General features: G+C 38.1%; 1 pseudogene; it reads left to right on the top strand.

Moving 5' to 3' along the window:
• The first annotated feature begins 227 nt into the window (after positions 1-227).
• Positions 228-2,718, top strand: LOC118650426 (annotated as a pseudogene).
• The last annotated feature ends 5,682 nt before the right edge of the window (positions 2,719-8,400 follow it).

Below are 8,400 nucleotides of genomic sequence, written 5' to 3'. Positions count from 1 at the left end.
AAGGCGGCAAATAAAACATGAGTTTGAAAGCCAGATTTCAGCAGTTGGAACTATCTCTGCAGAGAAACCTGTAAAATAGAATAGAAAATAAGTTCTAGAGTTATCACACTTATAAAGGAGGGGATTGGGGGTATTTGTAAACCGTCTCCAGTAAGAGGTGCACACTGTAGCTGCAGGTAAGTGCATGAGGCCGTGTCCTCCCGGGACCTTGCAGATGTGGGCCCTCCATGGAGCGCCTCTGCACACCCAATGTCAAAAGTGGCCACTTGACAGATCAAATCTTCTAAAAAAAGCAGCCCTAGGTACTTTGCATTTGACGACTACTCATGTTTATTTGTGGAAAATGCACCAGACCCAAGAAAAGAAAGATAGTTGATTGGTTGATCTCTTCCCACACACCCTCCCCTGCCTTCCCTCTGAAGTTCAACAGTTTGTTCATATTTCTATGACATGGACAATGGGGTGGTGAGGGCCGCGGGAGCGGGGGGGAGGAAGGGAAAGGGCTAGAAGAGGTTAAGAGGTTAATGAGGGCAAAAGGAGGACCTACGCCAGTGATAGCGAACCTATGACAAGCGTGTCAGAGGTGACACGCGAACTCATTTTTTGGGTTGATTTTTCTTTGTTAAATGGCATTCAAATATATAAAATAAATATCAAAAATATAAGTCTTTGTTTTATTATGGTTGCAAATATCAAAAAATTTCTATATGTGACATGGCACCAGAGTTAAGTTAGGGTTTTTCAAACTGCTGACACGCCGAGCTCAAAAGGTTCGCCATCACTGACCTAAGCAATACTTTCCACGATAAAGATTTAAAAACAAAACAAAACAAAAAAAGGAAGCATGGATTCTTCACAGCCAGATTTCCATCATTAAAACAGTCAACAACCGTACTGGGTGTCCTGTATTTTTTTTCTTGCCATAACTTTCACCTGTTATAACTCATCAAACAGTAGGAGAGAGATTGCCATGATGTGCGTATCTCTCTCATACACTTTGCAAGGCCAAGCATAAGGAGTTATATTCCTTTTCATTCAACCCCAAGATGGAGAAAGAAGAAGGAGAACAAGGATGGATGCTTCTCAATCTCACTGAACAATACAAGCACATGGGCTTCCCTAATGATTATTGGCCGCTCAATAATACGAATAGAGGCTCCAGTTTGTGATTCTTACCCCACCACACTGTAGGTTCCCAGGTTGGCCACAGTACGATAGTGGGGAGTTACATATTCTGGAGCAGACCACAGTGATTCCCTGCCCTTTTTGACTACTATAAAGGTAAGCACCTCTCCATCTGCAGGAGCAGCCAGCCCCTGTCCAGCTTCAATGCCCTGAGCCTGAGAGACAAGCAGATACTCCAGGCTACCAGAAAAGCCAGTCTAGGAAGTGACTTCCTTTGCATCATTGACACTCAGCTAAAACGTAACTCCATGGCAAACCATCCTGAAGGGAAGGGCTACCAGAATGTAGACAATTATTCCAACATCAAGTTCCAATTTATCAGGATAGGGAACATCAACGTCATGAGGAGCAGTGTGCAGAAAATGCTTGAACTGTGCGAACTTAAATCTCCCCCGATGAGCACACTGAGGCCGCCATGGATGCAGGAATGTCCATTGCCAAGGCATACAGAGGAAGAGGTGAGTGTGCTTGTTCACTGTTCGGATGGCGGCAACAGGTCTGTGCAGCTGTGGATCAGCACGACCAGACTCTGAAGGGCTTCGTGATATTAATTGACAAAGAGTGGTTTTCCTTTGGCCGTATGTCTAGTCACAGATATGGCAATCCAGATGGTGATCCAAAAGAAATCCCTCCAGTTATTGACTATTCATTGAGTGTGTCTGGAAGTTAAAGGAACAGTTTCCCTGTGTGTTTGAATTCGATGAATGGTTTCTGATTCACATGCAATATTGCATTTATCCTGCCAATCTGAGAACTTCCTATGTAGCAGCCAAAAGGAGAGGTGAGAACTCAAAATTCAAGAAAGAACATATTCTTTCTGGACTCACCTGTGGAAGAATTGGCTGACTACATGAACCTCTCTTTACAGTCAGACACAGGGAACCCTTCTGCTCCCCACAACACCATGTCACTTCATGTACGAGTTCAGGAGTGGCGTGTATAACCTCTTTGAGAAGCGACTGCAGCCCTGACAGTCAGTCACAGGCCCTTCATGGCAGGAAAGGAGGAAACACAGCAGCTGGAGGAAGAACTAGAGGCCCTAGAAGAAAGGCTGCAAAAACCCAAAAAATCCAGTGAAATCCCACTAAAGTGAAGAGTAAGCCAAGTGAACCAGCAAACTCTCAGGGTTTTCTACCTCAGACAACAGCACAGCCACCACTCCCCAGGACTACAGAGGGAACATGAAATGACTTCCACCCAGGAGCCCTTCCCAAGGAGAAAAAGACTCCACTCTGATACGAACCCAGGACAGCTTGACAAGCTCAGATCCAGACCTTCAGCCCACAGTGGTCCGGAGTCTGGGGGGTAGGATTTAAGCTGTCCATCTCCGAGTGGTGGAGATGTGCACCCAGCAGAGGCAGTGGCAAGGACGGCGATTCCGACAAGCTGTGTTTCTCATGGCCTAAAGCGTCCCTCAGGAGTTCCAGAATAAAGGGCATGTATGAAACACTTTCCAAAATAAGGGAACATTGCAGTTTAACACAAGAAATAACTCAAGAAATGGCACATGGCATTGAGAATTATACATTATAACAATGAAAAAGGGAGAAAAGTCTAACTCTTTGTTTCTTTAGATGTTGAAGAAGAGGAAATAGCCATTTATTTTATTTAAATATATATATGAATTTATCCCATTTTGAAAATCATTCTACATTCATGCTATGAAAGTTTTGTTCCCACACACCTGTTTTCTTCTTCAATTTTCCAACCTATTTCACTCTCTGGCATTATGCTTTCTAAAACATTTGATGTTATCTTCCTTCCTGCCTGTGTTATAAACATTTCTAATAACAGGAGATATTAGGACATACCTTTTTCAGTTAATAGACATATTTTTTAACTGAGGATCTTTGTAATTGCTGAAGTTTATCTTTCAAGTTTAATGATCACTTTAACATTTCCTTAGGTGATATATTTTGAATTGGATGAGGACTGCTCTCAGGGTTCTGTAACTGTTCTTCAGAGAAAGGCTTCAGGGGAGAAATGAAGATACTGGGAGTGCAAAGTCCTTGGAGAGCACTGAAGAGGAAAGGCTTGAGTTTTAGCAGCATCTGGCCTTCTTGACTCTTCGCATTGTTAAAAATCCCAATTTTATCATCGTTGCCTTTGATCTACATAAAGAATCTGACAATATTCATGACCTCTACTGCTATACCAAGCCCCAATCATTTATTAGTGGGATGAATTCCCTTGTTTGGAATGGGTTCAAAGCTAAACTGGGAAATAAATATAAGGGGGGGGGGATAAATATAAGGTTGTCAGTGAGACTATTTCTTTTAGCTTTACAATGAAGAAAAGCAGAGATTTAAGAGTGGTGACTTTAAATAGAAGTGGAATCAAAACTGTTATACATTTTTTTTAAGGATGAGGGAAATTTCCTCATATTGCATGATGATGAGAATTAACCAATGAAGAGAGAAAATATTGATGCCAAAGAAAGAAGAAAGAATTTAATGAAGCAACATTGTTGAGTAAACCAAAAGTGAGGGCATCATTAGAACACTGCTAGGAGGTCTGGCTTTTGCTAGTTTGGACCATTAATACAGAATAACAGAAAAGCAGGCAGAATTTATGATCACAGAGGTAAGTAAATGTGTGGGGGTACGTGTGTGCCCAAGTTATCCTCAGAAGGTCCCAATGCTTAAATATGATAGTGAATGAAATTATTACTTTGAATAATATGATAAAGAAGATGCTGGAGGGTGGAGGAGAGAAGAAGGAGTGTCGAAGAATTTTCAAGGAGAATAAGATAATAAGTGGAATACAGAAATATGTTAATGAATTCTAGGCATATCAAGAACCTAGCTGAGGTTTAATAATTATACTTTACACAATGGAACTGTTATTTTTAAGAATTTATCTTTATTGTTGGAAGCATTACAGATGTCCCCTTTCCTTTCCCCATATTTTTATTTTTTATATATATAGTTTATTGATTTCAGAGAGGAAGGGGAGGGAGAGAGAGATCAAAACATCAATGATAAGAGAGACTCATTGATCAGCTGCCTCCTGCCTATCCCCCGATCCCCCACTGGGGATTAAGCCCGCAACCTGAGCATGTGCCCTTAACCAGAATCCAACCCGGGACCCTTCAGTTCGCAGGCCGATGCTCTATCCACCGAGCCAAACCAGCTAGGTCTCCCCATATTTTTAAAAGTAAGATACAGAGTATCACATCTGGACTCAAAAGCTATCACTATTGGGATGAAAAATAAGCCAGGTACCTGTTATTTCCTGTATCAAGCAGCCTCTGGATAGCCATGTAATCTCTCTAATGCCCACTGTCCTTTTACTTTTTCTGCCCTCATTACATTGGCCTCTTTTTGATTCATCAGACTTTTTAGGGTGGCTTTCATCTCTGAGAGTTTGCCTTGTAACTTCTGCCTGAAAATCTTTTACTCTGATAAGAGCCTCGCATGCTCCTTCAATGTCTTCAAGTTTACATCACTATTGCCTTATAAGAGAAGCTTTTCTGACCTCACATATAACACAGTGTCCCCCACCTTCTGTATCTTCCTTATCCTACTTTTCTCCATAGCACTTATCAATGGCTCATTTATATATTTTTCTGTTTTCTCTCTAGACATTTTCTTTTTTCTATGAGAATCAGCTTTTCTTAGTTCGTTGTCTTACGTGTCAAGGTCAATGCTTGATATTCAACGAACATTCATTAAAATGAATTTAATCATAAAGGATATACGTAAGTATAAATACCAGAAATCATGTATTGTTACCTTCAAAATCATTTTATTTTTAGTATACAGTGCCTACCTTGGGAATTATTAAAAGAGAATGATTAGATATTAATGAGAGTAAAATAGAAAAGAAAACAAGGATGCATGAATTGATTGCTGGTCTTTTCTGATAAAATTAACAACTACTGAAACTATGCTCATAAGTATCCTAATTAAATTCACTGAAATATATTTGAATAGGATGGCAAATTTGGTCAATATTTCTCAGCCCAGAACTGAATCAGCTGAGGTTGTTTCCTAGGCAGGTGATGTTGCCTGCCACAGTATTTTATCAATTTTCTTTATTGTTTAAAGTATTACATATAGTAGTACATATGTCTCCTTTTTCCCCCATTGACCTCCCCTAGGCCACTCCCACCCCCCCGACACATGCCCTCACCCCCCTAGTGTCTGTGTCCATTGGTTATGCTTATATGCATGCATACAAGTCCTTTGGTTGATCTCTTACATCCCTCCCCCAATCCTCCCCTGCCTTCCCACTGAAGTTTGACAATCTGTTCAATGCTTCTCTGTCCCTGTATCTATTTTTGTTCCTCAGTTTATGATATTCATTATAATCCACAAATGAATGAGATCATATGATATTTATCTTTCTCTGACTGGCTTATTTCACTTAGCATAATGCTCTCCAGGTCCATCCATGCTGTTGCAAATGGTAAAGAGTTCCTTCTTTATTACAGCAATGTAGTATTCCATTGTGTAGATGTCTCACAGCTTTTTAATCCACTCATCTGCTGATGGACATTTAGGTTGTTTCCAAATCTTAGCTATTGTAAATTGTATAATTATGAACATAGGAGTACAGATGTTCTTTCTGATTGGTCTTTCTGGTTTCTTGGGATAAATTCCTAGAAGTGGGATCACTGGGTAAAATGGGAGTTCCATTTTTAATTTTTTTGAGGAAACGCCATACTATTCTCCACAGTGGCTGCACCAATCTACATTTCCACCACCAGTGCACGAGAGTTCCTTTTTCTTCACATCCTCTTATATAAAGTGTTGTTGTCACAAAAAGAGGGAAAAAAATCAAATGCGGCAGGAGAAAACTTTTTGAGGTGACAAGTATGTGTATTGCCTTGATTGTGGTGATGATTTCAATAGAGTATGCATGTCTCCAAAATCATCAAATTGTATAAATTAAACATGTGCAGTTTTTGTATATCAATTAAGCCTCAATAAAGCTGTTTTTAAAAACAAAAATTGGCTTAATTAATAAAAATAAGTAATTTATGCACATCTAATACTAATTTTGCTATAAATTTAGATCCAGCCACCTTCCAATATAAATAACAGTGATTTTCCAAAGGAAAGGTTTGAGGGCAAAACTAAGTATTTGAGATTTCAACTCACACCATTTATCGATCACCTGTCTATCAATTTATCTAAATATCTATCTATCTCTTTTTATCTATATATACCAATAAAGGATTTCTTTAGCTTTTGACAAAAATTTACCAGGTAAGAGGAACTGAGAGTAGTGCAGAAAAATCCAACCATACTTCAGTGTGCAGCTTTATCCCTTTTTTTTCACTTCATATCTCTTACAAACCACATTCTGTTCATTTTCAAAATGTATTATTCAGTTGATGCTCAGTGCCTGCTGACAGGTTTCTGCTCTCTCTTCTACCTGTTGTTTTCTTCCTGATATGTACCATCATCTCACAAACTCCTGATCAGTCATCAAAAATTAGTTCAAATATAGCATTCAGAGTGAATTTTTGTCATGTTACACCTAGATCTTGTCACGCTTCCTTTGTTGATCTACTGTTTACATAAATATTATAATTTAACTGTTTATCCTTCTACTCCTCCTACATGAGTGTGTGATCCTTGAGGATAACAATAAATATCATCTTTATTTTCCTTGATTATGAATGAAAAAATATATACCTACCCACACATACCCAAACGAGCTAAATGATATTCAGAGTGAAAGTAAGAACTGTATCTGGGTTCTATACAGATATGTAGTATACTGCTATGCCCACTGCTATACTCTGTGCTCTGTAATTCTCCTATTTATATAGTTTTCAAGCATTTATACATATTTGAATTATCCGTGGACCTTTTAAACATGGATATTTCTGGCCTTTACAATGAAGGTTTAAATTTGCATTTTAAACAGGCACCCTGGTTATTGTGACACAAACCATCCACAGATAACCCTTTGAGAAGCACTGGTGGCCTACACTAAATATTTTAATGTATGCAGGGCTCCATTGAAGCAGAAAACGGAATAGGCCATGCATGTTAAACCAAGATAGGGTCAGATTAATTTAGACTACATTTTTAACAAAGCTTTTGTGGCAATGCTCTTCCACCACTAGATGTCATAATGTTAATAAGGCCTCATTATTTTGTGTGTGATAAGTGATATGCAAAGTTTTCCCTTCCCTTTGTTTCTAGATTTCAAATTCATGAAAATGGATAATTAATTCTAGAATTCTGGCAATAGCAGACAGGAAACTTTTCACATATGTACATAATTTTTGTAGTCTTTTATATTTTCAATAAGCCTCACATTTCTTTGTTCCTGTTTATACCAACAAAAGGCAAGTTAGCTTTGATACCTCTGAGCCAAACATACCAAGAGAGGAACTGGGACTAGAGCTGATGTATCAAGCTGAAGCCTTCTTGCCTGTCTTTGGATCTACACATTTAGATAGCTTTGACAAGTATGCTATTTTAGCAAGAAACAATACAAAGAGGAGGAAAAAAAATATCCATTTTATTTAAGCCTCAGGCTTCTCAGGGCTTCAGCCTGAGGGAATTGCATTCCTCTTCATAGGAAGAAATTGTTGTCTGGGCTGAAATTTCCAATAAGCAGAGAATTATTTTCAATTACATTGAGTTAGACATGATTTCAAGGTCGAATTTTATATTAAGTGGATAACTGATGGCTTTTATTACAGGAAAAAATGCACAAATACTAGGAATCGCAAATTAAATGAGTTGAATAAAGAAACTGAACAGTTATATAACTTTCTTATAAGAAAGTATTCTATATGCCAGTCTTGTTTGGAGCACTTTGGTCCCCGGTGCAAAGAGCAGTATTAAGCTTGAAAAAAGGACTCTGATGGTTTCGCTGAAAAATAAAACAAATATAAACAAATAAACAAAAAAAACATAGTTGTTTAGGAATTTCTATGTTAACAACCAGATTCGCTGTTTTGATCGGCATTCTTTTCAATTTTTTATTGCAGCTCTGTTTTCAACATTTTGAAGCTGTTTTATTTAAAACTGCTATCAAAACTAATTGTTAAACCAAAGCTTTATATGTTCTGTCAAATAATAAAGCCGTTTCTAGAAATTTTTATTCATTCTTTGATTCATTTACTTTTAACATATTTATTTCTCTATAGATATTTTTATACCATCATGACATGACATATTATAATTACTTAGTTTTTACTACAGATATGCCCCATGCAATGTTAACTTATCTCTGTAAATATATAGA

The sequence above is a fragment of the Myotis myotis genome, unplaced genomic scaffold (assembly GCF_014108235.1).
Source record: "Myotis myotis isolate mMyoMyo1 unplaced genomic scaffold, mMyoMyo1.p scaffold_m19_p_3, whole genome shotgun sequence".
NCBI lineage: Eukaryota > Metazoa > Chordata > Mammalia > Chiroptera > Vespertilionidae > Myotis > Myotis myotis.
The sequence above is the reverse complement of the archived record's forward strand: the minus strand, read 5'-3'. Positions and strand labels throughout refer to the sequence as shown.